The sequence below is a fragment of the Engystomops pustulosus genome, chromosome 4 (assembly GCF_040894005.1).
Source record: "Engystomops pustulosus chromosome 4, aEngPut4.maternal, whole genome shotgun sequence".
Lineage (NCBI taxonomy): Eukaryota > Metazoa > Chordata > Amphibia > Anura > Leptodactylidae > Engystomops > Engystomops pustulosus.
In genome coordinates, this window is record NC_092414.1 from 189,424,504 (window position 1) to 189,439,334 (window position 14,831).

General features: G+C 38.8%; 26 non-coding genes across 26 annotated transcripts; all 26 read right to left on the reverse strand.

The window, feature by feature from the left end:
- Positions 1–167: 167 nt before the first annotated feature.
- TRNAI-UAU (transfer RNA isoleucine (anticodon UAU)) lies at positions 168–260 on the reverse strand. The gene is given in 2 exon segments: positions 168–203; positions 223–260. It is a non-coding gene; the product is annotated as a tRNA-Ile (tRNA).
- Positions 261–876: 616 nt separating this feature from the next.
- Positions 877–949, reverse strand: TRNAR-CCU (transfer RNA arginine (anticodon CCU)). The gene has a single exon. It is a non-coding gene; the product is annotated as a tRNA-Arg (tRNA).
- Positions 950–1,198: 249 nt separating this feature from the next.
- Positions 1,199–1,291, reverse strand: TRNAI-UAU (transfer RNA isoleucine (anticodon UAU)). The gene is given in 2 exon segments: positions 1,199–1,234; positions 1,254–1,291. It is a non-coding gene; the product is annotated as a tRNA-Ile (tRNA).
- Positions 1,292–1,907: 616 nt separating this feature from the next.
- Positions 1,908–1,980, reverse strand: TRNAR-CCU (transfer RNA arginine (anticodon CCU)). Its single transcript has one exon. It is a non-coding gene; the product is annotated as a tRNA-Arg (tRNA).
- A 249-nt stretch (positions 1,981–2,229) lies between these two features.
- Positions 2,230–2,322, reverse strand: TRNAI-UAU (transfer RNA isoleucine (anticodon UAU)). Its single transcript is given in 2 exon segments — positions 2,230–2,265; positions 2,285–2,322. It is a non-coding gene; the product is annotated as a tRNA-Ile (tRNA).
- A 616-nt stretch (positions 2,323–2,938) lies between these two features.
- TRNAR-CCU (transfer RNA arginine (anticodon CCU)) lies at positions 2,939–3,011 on the reverse strand. Its single transcript has one exon. It is a non-coding gene; the product is annotated as a tRNA-Arg (tRNA).
- Positions 3,012–3,260: 249 nt separating this feature from the next.
- Positions 3,261–3,353, reverse strand: TRNAI-UAU (transfer RNA isoleucine (anticodon UAU)). The gene is given in 2 exon segments: positions 3,261–3,296; positions 3,316–3,353. It is a non-coding gene; the product is annotated as a tRNA-Ile (tRNA).
- Positions 3,354–3,969: 616 nt separating this feature from the next.
- Positions 3,970–4,042, reverse strand: TRNAR-CCU (transfer RNA arginine (anticodon CCU)). Its single transcript has one exon. It is a non-coding gene; the product is annotated as a tRNA-Arg (tRNA).
- A 249-nt stretch (positions 4,043–4,291) lies between these two features.
- Positions 4,292–4,384, reverse strand: TRNAI-UAU (transfer RNA isoleucine (anticodon UAU)). Its single transcript is given in 2 exon segments — positions 4,292–4,327; positions 4,347–4,384. It is a non-coding gene; the product is annotated as a tRNA-Ile (tRNA).
- A 616-nt stretch (positions 4,385–5,000) lies between these two features.
- TRNAR-CCU (transfer RNA arginine (anticodon CCU)) lies at positions 5,001–5,073 on the reverse strand. Its single transcript has one exon. It is a non-coding gene; the product is annotated as a tRNA-Arg (tRNA).
- A 249-nt stretch (positions 5,074–5,322) lies between these two features.
- On the reverse strand, positions 5,323–5,415 carry TRNAI-UAU (transfer RNA isoleucine (anticodon UAU)). Its single transcript is given in 2 exon segments — positions 5,323–5,358; positions 5,378–5,415. It is a non-coding gene; the product is annotated as a tRNA-Ile (tRNA).
- Positions 5,416–6,031: 616 nt separating this feature from the next.
- Positions 6,032–6,104, reverse strand: TRNAR-CCU (transfer RNA arginine (anticodon CCU)). The gene has a single exon. It is a non-coding gene; the product is annotated as a tRNA-Arg (tRNA).
- A 249-nt stretch (positions 6,105–6,353) lies between these two features.
- TRNAI-UAU (transfer RNA isoleucine (anticodon UAU)) lies at positions 6,354–6,446 on the reverse strand. Its single transcript is given in 2 exon segments — positions 6,354–6,389; positions 6,409–6,446. It is a non-coding gene; the product is annotated as a tRNA-Ile (tRNA).
- A 616-nt stretch (positions 6,447–7,062) lies between these two features.
- On the reverse strand, positions 7,063–7,135 carry TRNAR-CCU (transfer RNA arginine (anticodon CCU)). Its single transcript has one exon. It is a non-coding gene; the product is annotated as a tRNA-Arg (tRNA).
- Positions 7,136–7,384: 249 nt separating this feature from the next.
- Positions 7,385–7,477, reverse strand: TRNAI-UAU (transfer RNA isoleucine (anticodon UAU)). Its single transcript is given in 2 exon segments — positions 7,385–7,420; positions 7,440–7,477. It is a non-coding gene; the product is annotated as a tRNA-Ile (tRNA).
- A 616-nt stretch (positions 7,478–8,093) lies between these two features.
- On the reverse strand, positions 8,094–8,166 carry TRNAR-CCU (transfer RNA arginine (anticodon CCU)). Its single transcript has one exon. It is a non-coding gene; the product is annotated as a tRNA-Arg (tRNA).
- Positions 8,167–8,415: 249 nt separating this feature from the next.
- On the reverse strand, positions 8,416–8,508 carry TRNAI-UAU (transfer RNA isoleucine (anticodon UAU)). The gene is given in 2 exon segments: positions 8,416–8,451; positions 8,471–8,508. It is a non-coding gene; the product is annotated as a tRNA-Ile (tRNA).
- A 1,451-nt stretch (positions 8,509–9,959) lies between these two features.
- On the reverse strand, positions 9,960–10,032 carry TRNAR-CCU (transfer RNA arginine (anticodon CCU)). Its single transcript has one exon. It is a non-coding gene; the product is annotated as a tRNA-Arg (tRNA).
- Positions 10,033–10,281: 249 nt separating this feature from the next.
- On the reverse strand, positions 10,282–10,374 carry TRNAI-UAU (transfer RNA isoleucine (anticodon UAU)). The gene is given in 2 exon segments: positions 10,282–10,317; positions 10,337–10,374. It is a non-coding gene; the product is annotated as a tRNA-Ile (tRNA).
- A 616-nt stretch (positions 10,375–10,990) lies between these two features.
- TRNAR-CCU (transfer RNA arginine (anticodon CCU)) lies at positions 10,991–11,063 on the reverse strand. Its single transcript has one exon. It is a non-coding gene; the product is annotated as a tRNA-Arg (tRNA).
- A 249-nt stretch (positions 11,064–11,312) lies between these two features.
- TRNAI-UAU (transfer RNA isoleucine (anticodon UAU)) lies at positions 11,313–11,405 on the reverse strand. Its single transcript is given in 2 exon segments — positions 11,313–11,348; positions 11,368–11,405. It is a non-coding gene; the product is annotated as a tRNA-Ile (tRNA).
- A 616-nt stretch (positions 11,406–12,021) lies between these two features.
- TRNAR-CCU (transfer RNA arginine (anticodon CCU)) lies at positions 12,022–12,094 on the reverse strand. The gene has a single exon. It is a non-coding gene; the product is annotated as a tRNA-Arg (tRNA).
- Positions 12,095–12,343: 249 nt separating this feature from the next.
- Positions 12,344–12,436, reverse strand: TRNAI-UAU (transfer RNA isoleucine (anticodon UAU)). Its single transcript is given in 2 exon segments — positions 12,344–12,379; positions 12,399–12,436. It is a non-coding gene; the product is annotated as a tRNA-Ile (tRNA).
- A 616-nt stretch (positions 12,437–13,052) lies between these two features.
- TRNAR-CCU (transfer RNA arginine (anticodon CCU)) lies at positions 13,053–13,125 on the reverse strand. Its single transcript has one exon. It is a non-coding gene; the product is annotated as a tRNA-Arg (tRNA).
- Positions 13,126–14,083: 958 nt separating this feature from the next.
- TRNAR-CCU (transfer RNA arginine (anticodon CCU)) lies at positions 14,084–14,156 on the reverse strand. The gene has a single exon. It is a non-coding gene; the product is annotated as a tRNA-Arg (tRNA).
- Positions 14,157–14,406: 250 nt separating this feature from the next.
- On the reverse strand, positions 14,407–14,499 carry TRNAI-UAU (transfer RNA isoleucine (anticodon UAU)). The gene is given in 2 exon segments: positions 14,407–14,442; positions 14,462–14,499. It is a non-coding gene; the product is annotated as a tRNA-Ile (tRNA).
- Between the last annotated feature and the right edge of the window lie 332 nt (positions 14,500–14,831).

The following is a 14,831-nucleotide window of genomic DNA, read 5'->3' on the forward strand; positions in this document are numbered from 1 at the left end:
CTTGTTTGCAAACTGCAAACTATCTGAAAAACATGGGTGCAGAAGCCAGAAGACATGAAAGCAAAAGAACTAGGAACGTTTCCCCAATGATCATGTTTTGATGCGATGGTGAACCATGAGAGACTTTCTTTGGCAATTGACAAAAATGGATGAAAAGAGGAAAACAATGCTCCAGGTGAGGCTCGAACTCACAACCTCGGCATTGCTCAACAGTTACTGCTTTATAAGTACCGCGCGCTGACCGATTGCGCCACTGGAGCTCTGCTTGGTGTCTGGAAGCTTGCCTTTTTTGCGTCTGTTTCCGAAACCAGTAAACTATGGGAATGTTTGAAGTTAGGAGGCTCTTATAGTATTATACTTCAAGTCATGCATTTCCATTTTTTTAATAAAATGAAGTCATACTCTCTACTTTGCTAGCAGGTTTTTTGTTGAAACTGAAATTCCAAATGTTCTCATGGTGTTATACGTTTACTAAGAATTTTGAACTCTAAATGTGTACCAATTAACAGAAGAATATCATCGTGTTTTATTAAATCAAAAGTCGCTATGCTTGCTAATCATTCAGTTGAAAACTTTTCTGTATCTGGATTGTTGTTCACTGTGAATGTGTTTGTGTTGCGGCATAAATGAATAGTAAATGAGTGTATTTTGATTTGACTGTATAACGGAAATGACTGACCCTTTCAAAGCAGTGGAAATGCATGGCGATTCTTGGGACTTAAAGTTTTCATTGTATGTTTAATGTGCTATCAGAATTCCCAAGATCTTTTGAACAAGCATATGGGACCATTAAGAAATGAAGAAGACGGTTGAGCACTTTAAATCTGGAAGTAAAATAGAGCATGTGTGTGTGCTTTGGTAATCAACAGCCTCAAACACCCCAGATGGGACTCGAACCCACAATCCCTGGCTTAGGAGGCCAGTGCCTTATCCATTAGGCCACTGGGGCTGAACGAGATATAGCTGAGCACTTAGTTTTTTTTTCTTTTCCAAACAAATCAGTTACTACAATTTGATTTCTAAGAAATGTTCTTGTTTGCAAACTGCAAACTATCTGAAAAACATGGGTGCAGAAGCCAGAAGACATGAAAGCAAAAGAACTAGGCACGTTTCCCCAATGATCATGTTTTGATGCGATGGTGAACCATGAGAGACTTTCTTTGGCAATTGACAAAAATGGATGAAAAGAGGAAAACAATGCTCCAGGTGAGGCTCGAACTCACAACCTCGGCATTGCTCAACAGTTACTGCTTTATAAGTACCGCGCGCTGACCGATTGCGCCACTGGAGCTCTGCTTGGTGTCTGGAAGCTTGCCTTTTTTGCGTCTGTTTCCGAAACCAGTAAACTATGGGAATGTTTGAAGTTAGGAGGCTCTTATAGTATTATACTTCAAGTCATGCATTTCCATTTTTTTTATAAAATGAAGTCATACTCTCTACTTTGCTTGCAGGTTTTTTGTTGAAACTGAAATTCCAAATGTTCTCATGGTGTTATACGTTTACTAAGAATTTTGAACTCTAAATGTGTACCAATTAACAGAAGAATATCATCGTGTTTTATTAAATCAAAAGTCGCTATGCTTGCTAATCATTCAGTTGAAAACTTTTCTGTATCTGGATTGTTGTTCACTGTGAATGTGTTTGTGTTGCGGCATAAATGAATAGTAAATGAGTGTATTTTGATTTGACTGTATAACGGAAATGACTGACCCTTTCAAAGCAGTGGAAATGCATGGCGATTCTTGGGACTTAAAGTTGTCATTGTATGTTTAATATGCTATCAGAATTCCTAAGATCTTTTGAACAAGCATATGGGACCATTAAGAAATGAAGAAGATGGTTGAGCACTTTAAATCTGGAAGTAAAATAGAGCATGTGTGTGTGCTTTGGTAATCAACAGCCTCAAACACCCCAGATGGGACTCGAACCCACAATCCCTGGCTTAGGAGGCCAGTGCCTTATCCATTAGGCCACTGGGGCTGAACGAGATATAGCTGAGCACTTAGTTTTTTTTTCTTTTCCAAACAAATCAGTTACTACAATTTGATTTCTAAGAAATGTTCTTGTTTGCAAACTGCAAACTATCTGAAAAACATGGGTGCAGAAGCCAGAAGACATGAAAGCAAAAGAACTAGGAACGTTTCCCCAATGATCATGTTTTGATGCGATGGTGAACCATGAGAGACTTTCTTTGGCAATTGACAAAAATGGATGAAAAGAGGAAAACAATGCTCCAGGTGAGGCTCGAACTCACAACCTCGGCATTGCTCAACAGTTACTGCTTTATAAGTACCGCGCGCTGACCGATTGCGCCACTGGAGCTCTGCTTGGTGTCTGGAAGCTTGCCTTTTTTGCGTCTGTTTCCGAAACCAGTAAACTATGGGAATGTTTGAAGTTAGGAGGCTCTTATAGTATTATACTTCAAGTCATGCATTTCCATTTTTTTAATAAAATGAAGTCATACTCTCTACTTTGCTAGCAGGTTTTTTGTTGAAACTGAAATTCCAAATGTTCTCATGGTGTTATACGTTTACTAAGAATTTTGAACTCTAAATGTGTACCAATTAACAGAAGAATATCATCGTGTTTTATTAAATCAAAAGTCGCTATGCTTGCTAATCATTCAGTTGAAAACTTTTCTGTATCTGGATTGTTGTTCACTGTGAATGTGTTTGTGTTGCGGCATAAATGAATAGTAAATGAGTGTATTTTGATTTGACTGTATAACGGAAATGACTGACCCTTTCAAAGCAGTGGAAATGCATGGCGATTCTTGGGACTTAAAGTTTTCATTGTATGTTTAATGTGCTATCAGAATTCCCAAGATCTTTTGAACAAGCATATGGGACCATTAAGAAATGAAGAAGACGGTTGAGCACTTTAAATCTGGAAGTAAAATAGAGCATGTGTGTGTGCTTTGGTAATCAACAGCCTCAAACACCCCAGATGGGACTCGAACCCACAATCCCTGGCTTAGGAGGCCAGTGCCTTATCCATTAGGCCACTGGGGCTGAACGAGATATAGCTGAGCACTTAGTTTTTTTTTCTTTTCCAAACAAATCAGTTACTACAATTTGATTTCTAAGAAATGTTCTTGTTTGCAAACTGCAAACTATCTGAAAAACATGGGTGCAGAAGCCAGAAGACATGAAAGCAAAAGAACTAGGCACGTTTCCCCAATGATCATGTTTTGATGCGATGGTGAACCATGAGAGACTTTCTTTGGCAATTGACAAAAATGGATGAAAAGAGGAAAACAATGCTCCAGGTGAGGCTCGAACTCACAACCTCGGCATTGCTCAACAGTTACTGCTTTATAAGTACCGCGCGCTGACCGATTGCGCCACTGGAGCTCTGCTTGGTGTCTGGAAGCTTGCCTTTTTTGCGTCTGTTTCCGAAACCAGTAAACTATGGGAATGTTTGAAGTTAGGAGGCTCTTATAGTATTATACTTCAAGTCATGCATTTCCATTTTTTTAATAAAATGAAGTCATACTCTCTACTTTGCTAGCAGGTTTTTTGTTGAAACTGAAATTCCAAATGTTCTCATGGTGTTATACGTTTACTAAGAATTTTGAACTCTAAATGTGTACCAATTAACAGAAGAATATCATCGTGTTTTATTAAATCAAAAGTCGCTATGCTTGCTAATCATTCAGTTGAAAACTTTTCTGTATCTGGATTGTTGTTCACTGTGAATGTGTTTGTGTTGCGGCATAAATGAATAGTAAATGAGTGTATTTTGATTTGATTGTATAACGGAAATAACTGACCCTTTCAAAGCAGTGGAAATGCATGGCGATTCTTGGGACTTAAAGTTTTCATTGTATGTTTAATGTGCTATCAGAATTCCCAAGATCTTTTGAACAAGCAAATGGGACCATTAAGAAATGAAGAAGAAGGTTGAGCACTTTAAATCTGGAAGTAGAATAGAGCATGTGTGTGTGCTTTGGTAATCAACAGCCTCAAACACCCCAGATGGGACTCGAACCCACAATCCCTGGCTTAGGAGGCCAGTGCCTTATCCATTAGGCCACTGGGGCTGAACGAGATATAGCTGAGCACTTAGTTTTTTTTTCTTTTCCAAACAAATCAGTTACTACAATTTGATTTCTAAGAAATGTTCTTGTTTGCAAACTGCAAACTATCTGAAAAACATGGGTGCAGAAGCCAGAAGACATGAAAGCAAAAGAACTAGGAACGTTTCCCCAATGATCATGTTTTGATGCGATGGTGAACCATGAGAGACTTTCTTTGGCAATTGACAAAAATGGATGAAAAGAGGAAAACAATGCTCCAGGTGAGGCTCGAACTCACAACCTCGGCATTGCTCAACAGTTACTGCTTTATAAGTACCGCGCGCTGACCGATTGCGCCACTGGAGCTCTGCTTGGTGTCTGGAAGCTTGCCTTTTTTGCGTCTGTTTCCGAAACCAGTAAACTATGGGAATGTTTGAAGTTAGGAGGCTCTTATAGTATTATACTTCAAGTCATGCATTTCCATTTTTTTAATAAAATGAAGTCATACTCTCTACTTTGCTAGCAGGTTTTTTGTTGAAACTGAAATTCCAAATGTTCTCATGGTGTTATACGTTTACTAAGAATTTTGAACTCTAAATGTGTACCAATTAACAGAAGAATATCATCGTGTTTTATTAAATCAAAAGTCGCTATGCTTGCTAATCATTCAGTTGAAAACTTTTCTGTATCTGGATTGTTGTTCACTGTGAATGTGTTTGTGTTGCGGCATAAATGAATAGTAAATGAGTGTATTTTGATTTGACTGTATAACGGAAATGACTGACCCTTTCAAAGCAGTGGAAATGCATGGCGATTCTTGGGACTTAAAGTTTTCATTGTATGTTTAATGTGCTATCAGAATTCCCAAGATCTTTTGAACAAGCATATGGGACCATTAAGAAATGAAGAAGACGGTTGAGCACTTTAAATCTGGAAGTAAAATAGAGCATGTGTGTGTGCTTTGGTAATCAACAGCCTCAAACACCCCAGATGGGACTCGAACCCACAATCCCTGGCTTAGGAGGCCAGTGCCTTATCCATTAGGCCACTGGGGCTGAACGAGATATAGCTGAGCACTTAGTTTTTTTTTCTTTTCCAAACAAATCAGTTACTACAATTTGATTTCTAAGAAATGTTCTTGTTTGCAAACTGCAAACTATCTGAAAAACATGGGTGCAGAAGCCAGAAGACATGAAAGCAAAAGAACTAGGCACGTTTCCCCAATGATCATGTTTTGATGCGATGGTGAACCATGAGAGACTTTCTTTGGCAATTGACAAAAATGGATGAAAAGAGGAAAACAATGCTCCAGGTGAGGCTCGAACTCACAACCTCGGCATTGCTCAACAGTTACTGCTTTATAAGTACCGCGCGCTGACCGATTGCGCCACTGGAGCTCTGCTTGGTGTCTGGAAGCTTGCCTTTTTTGCGTCTGTTTCCGAAACCAGTAAACTATGGGAATGTTTGAAGTTAGGAGGCTCTTATAGTATTATACTTCAAGTCATGCATTTCCATTTTTTTAATAAAATGAAGTCATACTCTCTACTTTGCTAGCAGGTTTTTTGTTGAAACTGAAATTCCAAATGTTCTCATGGTGTTATACGTTTACTAAGAATTTTGAACTCTAAATGTGTACCAATTAACAGAAGAATATCATCGTGTTTTATTAAATCAAAAGTCGCTATGCTTGCTAATCATTCAGTTGAAAACTTTTCTGTATCTGGATTGTTGTTCACTGTGAATGTGTTTGTGTTGCGGCATAAATGAATAGTAAATGAGTGTATTTTGATTTGATTGTATAACGGAAATAACTGACCCTTTCAAAGCAGTGGAAATGCATGGCGATTCTTGGGACTTAAAGTTTTCATTGTATGTTTAATGTGCTATCAGAATTCCCAAGATCTTTTGAACAAGCAAATGGGACCATTAAGAAATGAAGAAGAAGGTTGAGCACTTTAAATCTGGAAGTAGAATAGAGCATGTGTGTGTGCTTTGGTAATCAACAGCCTCAAACACCCCAGATGGGACTCGAACCCACAATCCCTGGCTTAGGAGGCCAGTGCCTTATCCATTAGGCCACTGGGGCTGAACGAGATATAGCTGAGCACTTAGTTTTTTTTTCTTTTCCAAACAAATCAGTTACTACAATTTGATTTCTAAGAAATGTTCTTGTTTGCAAACTGCAAACTATCTGAAAAACATGGGTGCAGAAGCCAGAAGACATGAAAGCAAAAGAACTAGGCACGTTTCCCCAATGATCATGTTTTGATGCGATGGTGAACCATGAGAGACTTTCTTTGGCAATTGACAAAAATGGATGAAAAGAGGAAAACAATGCTCCAGGTGAGGCTCGAACTCACAACCTCGGCATTGCTCAACAGTTACTGCTTTATAAGTACCGCGCGCTGACCGATTGCGCCACTGGAGCTCTGCTTGGTGTCTGGAAGCTTGCCTTCTTTGCGTCTGTTTCCGAAACCAGTAAACTATGGGAATGTTTGAAGTTAGGAGGCTCTTATAGCATTATACTTCAAGTCATGCATTTCCATTTTTTTTATAAAATGAAGTCATACTCTCTACTTTGCTAGCAGGTTTTTTGTTGAAACTGAAATTCCAAATGTTCTCATGGTGTTATACGTTTACTAAGAATTTTGAACTCTAAATGTGTACCAATTAACAGAAGAATATCATCGTGTTTTATTAAATCAAAAGTCGCTATGCTTGCTAATCATTCAGTTGAAAACTTTTCTGTATCTGGATTGTTGTTCACTGTGAATGTGTTTGTGTTGCGGCATAAATGAATAGTAAATGAGTGTATTTTGATTTGACTGTATAACGGAAATGACTGACCCTTTCAAAGCAGTGGAAATGCATGGCGATTCTTGGGACTTAAAGTTGTCATTGTATGTTTAATATGCTATCAGAATTCCTAAGATCTTTTGAACAAGCATATGGGACCATTAAGAAATGAAGAAGATGGTTGAGCACTTTAAATCTGGAAGTAAAATAGAGCATGTGTGTGTGCTTTGGTAATCAACAGCCTCAAACACCCCAGATGGGACTCGAACCCACAATCCCTGGCTTAGGAGGCCAGTGCCTTATCCATTAGGCCACTGGGGCTGAACGAGATATAGCTGAGCACTTAGTTTTTTTTTCTTTTCCAAACAAATCAGTTACTACAATTTGATTTCTAAGAAATGTTCTTGTTTGCAAACTGCAAACTATCTGAAAAACATGGGTGCAGAAGCCAGAAGACATGAAAGCAAAAGAACTAGGAACGTTTCCCCAATGATCATGTTTTGATGCGATGGTGAACCATGAGAGACTTTCTTTGGCAATTGACAAAAATGGATGAAAAGAGGAAAACAATGCTCCAGGTGAGGCTCGAACTCACAACCTCGGCATTGCTCAACAGTTACTGCTTTATAAGTACCGCGCGCTGACCGATTGCGCCACTGGAGCTCTGCTTGGTGTCTGGAAGCTTGCCTTTTTTGCGTCTGTTTCCGAAACCAGTAAACTATGGGAATGTTTGAAGTTAGGAGGCTCTTATAGTATTATACTTCAAGTCATGCATTTCCATTTTTTTAATAAAATGAAGTCATACTCTCTACTTTGCTAGCAGGTTTTTTGTTGAAACTGAAATTCCAAATGTTCTCATGGTGTTATACGTTTACTAAGAATTTTGAACTCTAAATGTGTACCAATTAACAGAAGAATATCATCGTGTTTTATTAAATCAAAAGTCGCTATGCTTGCTAATCATTCAGTTGAAAACTTTTCTGTATCTGGATTGTTGTTCACTGTGAATGTGTTTGTGTTGCGGCATAAATGAATAGTAAATGAGTGTATTTTGATTTGACTGTATAACGGAAATGACTGACCCTTTCAAAGCAGTGGAAATGCATGGCGATTCTTGGGACTTAAAGTTTTCATTGTATGTTTAATGTGCTATCAGAATTCCCAAGATCTTTTGAACAAGCATATGGGACCATTAAGAAATGAAGAAGACGGTTGAGCACTTTAAATCTGGAAGTAAAATAGAGCATGTGTGTGTGCTTTGGTAATCAACAGCCTCAAACACCCCAGATGGGACTCGAACCCACAATCCCTGGCTTAGGAGGCCAGTGCCTTATCCATTAGGCCACTGGGGCTGAACGAGATATAGCTGAGCACTTAGTTTTTTTTTCTTTTCCAAACAAATCAGTTACTACAATTTGATTTCTAAGAAATGTTCTTGTTTGCAAACTGCAAACTATCTGAAAAACATGGGTGCAGAAGCCAGAAGACATGAAAGCAAAAGAACTAGGCACGTTTCCCCAATGATCATGTTTTGATGCGATGGTGAACCATGAGAGACTTTCTTTGGCAATTGACAAAAATGGATGAAAAGAGGAAAACAATGCTCCAGGTGAGGCTCGAACTCACAACCTCGGCATTGCTCAACAGTTACTGCTTTATAAGTACCGCGCGCTGACCGATTGCGCCACTGGAGCTCTGCTTGGTGTCTGGAAGCTTGCCTTTTTTGCGTCTGTTTCCGAAACCAGTAAACTATGGGAATGTTTGAAGTTAGGAGGCTCTTATAGTATTATACTTCAAGTCATGCATTTCCATTTTTTTAATAAAATGAAGTCATACTCTCTACTTTGCTAGCAGGTTTTTTGTTGAAACTGAAATTCCAAATGTTCTCATGGTGTTATACGTTTACTAAGAATTTTGAACTCTAAATGTGTACCAATTAACAGAAGAATATCATCGTGTTTTATTAAATCAAAAGTCGCTATGCTTGCTAATCATTCAGTTGAAAACTTTTCTGTATCTGGATTGTTGTTCACTGTGAATGTGTTTGTGTTGCGGCATAAATGAATAGTAAATGAGTGTATTTTGATTTGACTGTATAACGGAAATGACTGACCCTTTCAAAGCAGTGGAAATGCATCCACTCTCCAAACTCTCTCCTCTACAATCTATTCTCAATGCAGCAGCCAGGCTCGTCTTTCAGGCCAAACGCTACACAGATGCCTCCAGTTTGTGCCAATCACTGCACTGGCTACCTGTCTCCTTCCGTATTCACTTTAAAATAATAACCCTCATCCACAAAGCTCTGAATAATGCTGCACCTCCCTATCTCTCTTCTCTCAGTCTATCGCCCTTCCCGTGCTCTTCGATCTGCCAGTGACATTAGATTAATCTCTACCTTAATTCGAACCTCTCATGCACGTCTCCAGGACTTCTCCCGAGTTGCACCAATTCTCTGGAATGCTCTTCCCCAGACTCTCAGACTAATACCCACTCTCCAAAGCTTCAAACGTGCTCTTAAAACCCATCTCTTTAGGCAAGCTTATCACACTCGCTAACCGCATGAAATGTCAACTCTCCCTTTACTAATCCATCCTATGTACTATCCTATCTGTTATCTGGCAAACAGCTGATATATACCAAGCTCCAGGCTTGGCTGCAGTCTTTTTCACCTAGGACCCTGTAAATAAGATGGCGGCTGATGGCTGGTTCAAGCAGCAACATCGTTGTTTAGTAAATTATTTATTAAATTATTTTTATATTGTTCCCTTATAAAGAATGGCTGGACCATTATACAACCTCTTGTGTCACCCCCTCATCCTCATAGTCTGTAAGCTCTTGTGAGCAGGGCCATCACTCCTATTGTTCCATATGACTGTTTGTTCTTTGTAATGTAATATAGTTGTATATGTCCCCTATGATTTGTAAAGCGCTACGTAATTTGATGGCGCTATATAAATAAAGATTATTATTATGGCGATTCTTGGGACTTAAAGTTGTCATTGTATGTTTAATGTGCTATCAGAATTCCCAAGATCTTTTGAACAAGCAAATGGGACCATTAAGAAATGAAGAAGAAGGTTGAGCACTTTAAATCTGGAAGTAGAATAGAGCATGTGTGTGTGCTTTGGTAATCAACAGCCTCAATCACCCCAGATGGGACTCGAACCCACAATCCCTGGCTTAGGAGGCCAGTGCCTTATCCATTAGGCCACTGGGGCTGAACGAGATATAGCTGAGCACTTAGTTTTTTTTTCTTTTCCAAACAAATCAGTTACTACAATTTGATTTCTAAGAAATGTTCTTGTTTGCAAACTGCAAACTATCTGAAAAACATGGGTGCAGAAGCCAGAAGACATGAAAGCAAAAGAACTAGGCACGTTTCCCCAATGATCATGTTTTGATGCGATGGTGAACCATGAGAGACTTTCTTTGGCAATTGACAAAAATGGATGAAAAGAGGAAAACAATGCTCCAGGTGAGGCTCGAACTCACAACCTCGGCATTGCTCAACAGTTACTGCTTTATAAGTACCGCGCGCTGACCGATTGCGCCACTGGAGCTCTGCTTGGTGTCTGGAAGCTTGCCTTTTTTGCGTCTGTTTCCGAAACCAGTAAACTATGGGAATGTTTGAAGTTAGGAGGCTCTTATAGCATTATACTTCAAGTCATGCATTTCCATTTTTTTTATAAAATGAAGTCATACTCTCTACTTTGCTAGCAGGTTTTTTGTTGAAACTGAAATTCCAAATGTTCTCATGGTGTTATACGTTTACTAAGAATTTTGAACTCTAAATGTGTACCAATTAACAGAAGAATATCATCGTGTTTTATTAAATCAAAAGTCGCTATGCTTGCTAATCATTCAGTTGAAAACTTTTCTGTATCTGGATTGTTGTTCACTGTGAATGTGTTTGTGTTGCGGCATAAATGAATAGTAAATGAGTGTATTTTGATTTGACTGTATAACGGAAATGACTGACCCTTTCAAAGCAGTGGAAATGCATGGCGATTCTTGGGACTTAAAGTTGTCATTGTATGTTTAATATGCTATCAGAATTCCTAAGATCTTTTGAACAAGCATATGGGACCATTAAGAAATGAAGAAGATGGTTGAGCACTTTAAATCTGGAAGTAAAATAGAGCATGTGTGTGTGCTTTGGTAATCAACAGCCTCAAACACCCCAGATGGGACTCGAACCCACAATCCCTGGCTTAGGAGGCCAGTGCCTTATCCATTAGGCCACTGGGGCTGAACGAGATATAGCTGAGCACTTAGTTTTTTTTTCTTTTCCAAACAAATCAGTTACTACAATTTGATTTCTAAGAAATGTTCTTGTTTGCAAACTGCAAACTATCTGAAAAACATGGGTGCAGAAGCCAGAAGACATGAAAGCAAAAGAACTAGGCACGTTTCCCCAATGATCATGTTTTGATGCGATGGTGAACCATGAGAGACTTTCTTTGGCAATTGACAAAAATGGATGAAAAGAGGAAAACAATGCTCCAGGTGAGGCTCGAACTCACAACCTCGGCATTGCTCAACAGTTACTGCTTTATAAGTACCGCGCGCTGACCGATTGCGCCACTGGAGCTCTGCTTGGTGTCTGGAAGCTTGCCTTTTTTGCGTCTGTTTCCGAAACCAGTAAACTATGGGAATGTTTGAAGTTAGGAGGCTCTTATAGTATTATACTTCAAGTCATGCATTTCCATTTTTTTAATAAAATGAAGTCATACTCTCTACTTTGCTAGCAGGTTTTTTGTTGAAACTGAAATTCCAAATGTTCTCATGGTGTTATACGTTTACTAAGAATTTTGAACTCTAAATGTGTACCAATTAACAGAAGAATATCATCGTGTTTTATTAAATCAAAAGTCGCTATGCTTGCTAATCATTCAGTTGAAAACTTTTCTGTATCTGGATTGTTGTTCACTGTGAATGTGTTTGTGTTGCGGCATAAATGAATAGTAAATGAGTGTATTTTGATTTGACTGTATAACGGAAATGACTGACCCTTTCAAAGCAGTGGAAATGCATGGCGATTCTTGGGACTTAAAGTTTTCATTGTATGTTTAATGTGCTATCAGAATTCCCAAGATCTTTTGAACAAGCATATGGGACCATTAAGAAATGAAGAAGACGGTTGAGCACTTTAAATCTGGAAGTAAAATACAGCATGTGTGTGTGCTTTGGTAATCAACAGCCTCAAACACCCCAGATGGGACTCGAACCCACAATCCCTGGCTTAGGAGGCCAGTGCCTTATCCATTAGGCCACTGGGGCTGAACGAGATATAGCTGAGCACTTAGTTTTTTTTTCTTTTCCAAACAAATCAGTTACTACAATTTGATTTCTAAGAAATGTTCTTGTTTGCAAACTGCAAACTATCTGAAAAACATGGGTGCAGAAGCCAGAAGACATGAAAGCAAAAGAACTAGGCACGTTTCCCCAATGATCATGTTTTGATGCGATGGTGAACCATGAGAGACTTTCTTTGGCAATTGACAAAAATGGATGAAAAGAGGAAAACAATGCTCCAGGTGAGGCTCGAACTCACAACCTCGGCATTGCTCAACAGTTACTGCTTTATAAGTACCGCGCGCTGACCGATTGCGCCACTGGAGCTCTGCTTGGTGTCTGGAAGCTTGCCTTTTTTGCGTCTGTTTCCGAAACCAGTAAACTATGGGAATGTTTGAAGTTAGGAGGCTCTTATAGTATTATACTTCAAGTCATGCATTTCCATTTTTTTTATAAAATGAAGTCATACTCTCTACTTTGCTAGCAGGTTTTTTGTTGAAACTGAAATTCCAAATGTTCTCATGGTGTTATACGTTTACTAAGAATTTTGAACTCTAAATGTGTACCAATTAACAGAAGAATATCATCGTGTTTTATTAAATCAAAAGTCGCTATGCTTGCTAATCATTCAGTTGAAAACTTTTCTGTATCTGGATTGTTGTTCACTGTGAATGTGTTTGTGTTGCGGCATAAATGAATAGTAAATGAGTGTATTTTGATTTGACTGTATAACGGAAATGACTGACCCTTTCAAAGCAGTGGAAATGCATGGCGATTCTTGGGACTTAAAGTTGTCATTGTATGTTTAATATGCTATCAGAATTCCTAAGATCTTTTGAACAAGCATATGGGACCATTAAGAAATGAAGAAGATGGTTGAGCACTTTAAATCTGGAAGTAAAATAGAGCATGTGTGTGTGCTTTGGTAATCAACAGCCTCAAACACCCCAGATGGGACTCAAACCCACAATCCCTGGCTTAGGAGGCCAGTGCCTTATCCATTAGGCCACTGGGGCTGAACGAAATATAGCTGAGCACTTAGTTTTTTTTTCTTTTCCAAACAAATCAGTTACTACAATTTGATTTCTAAGAAATGTTCTTGTTTGCAAACTGCAAACTATCTGAAAAACATGGGTGCAGAAGCCAGAAGACATGAAAGCAAAAGAACTAGGCACGTTTCCCCAATGATCATGTTTTGATGCGATGGTGAACCATGAGAGACTTTCTTTGGCAATTGACAAAAATGGATGAAAAGAGGAAAACAATGCTCCAGGTGAGGCTCGAACTCACAACCTCGACATTGCTCAACAGTTACTGCTTTATAAGTACCGCGCGCTGACCGATTGCGCCACTGGAGCTCTGCTTGGTGTCTGGAAGCTTGCCTTTTTTGCGTCTGTTTCCGAAACCAGTAAACTATGGGAATGTTTGAAGTTAGGAGGCTCTTATAGTATTATACTTCAAGTCATGCATTTCCATTTTTTTTATAAAATGAAGTCATACTCTCTACTTTGCTAGCAGGTTTTTTGTTGAAACTGAAATTCCAAATGTTCTCATGGTGTTATACGTTTACTAAGAATTTTGAACTCTAAATGTGTACCAATTAACAGAAGAATATCATCGTGTTTTATTAAATCAAAAGTCGCTATGCTTGCTAATCATTCAGTTGAAAACTTTTCTGTATCTGGATTGTTGTTCACTGTGAATGTGTTTGTGTTGCGGCATAAATGAATAGTAAATGAGTGTATTTTGATTTGACTGCATAACGGAAATGACTGACCCTTTCAAAGCAGTGGAAATGCATGGCGATTCTTGGGACTTAAAGTTGTCATTGTATGTTTAATATGCTATCAGAATTCCTAAGATCTTTTGAACAAGCATATGGGACCATTAAGAAATGAAGAAGATGGTTGAGCACTTTAAATCTGGAAGTAAAATAGAGCATGTGTGTGTGCTTTGGTAATCAACAGCCTCAAACACCCCAGATGGGACTCGAACCCACAATCCCTGGCTTAGGAAGCCAGTGCCTTATCCATTAGGCCACTGGGGCTGAACGAGATATAGCTGAGCACTTAGTTTTTTTTTTCTTTTCCAAACAAATCAGTTACTACAATTTGATTTCTAAGAAATGTTCTTGTTTGCAAACTGCAAACTATCTGAAAAACATGGGTGCAGAAGCCAGAAGACATGAAAGCAAAAGAACTAGGCACGTTTCCCCAATGATCATGTTTTGATGCGATGGTGAACCATGAGAGACTTTCTTTGGCAATTGACAAAAATGGATGAAAAGAGGAAAACAATGCTCCAGGTGAGGCTCGAACTCACAACCTCGGCATTGCTCAACAGTTACTGCTTTATAAGTACCGCGCGCTGACCGATTGCACCACTGGAGCTCTGCTTGGTGTCTGGAAGCTTGCCTTTTTTGCGTCTGTTTCCGAAACCAGTAAACTATGGGAATGTTTGAAGTTAGGAGGCTCTTATAGTATTATACTTCAAGTCATGCATTTCCATTTTTTTTATAAAATGAAGTCATACTCTCTACTTTGCTAGCAGGTTTTTTGTTGAAACTGAAATTCCAAATGTTCTCATGGTGTTATACGTTTACTAAGAATTTTGAACTCTAAATGTGTACCAATTAACAGAAGAATATCATCGTGTTTTATTAAATCAAAAGTCGCTATGCTTGCTAATCATTCAGTTGAAAACTTTTCTGTATCTGGATTGT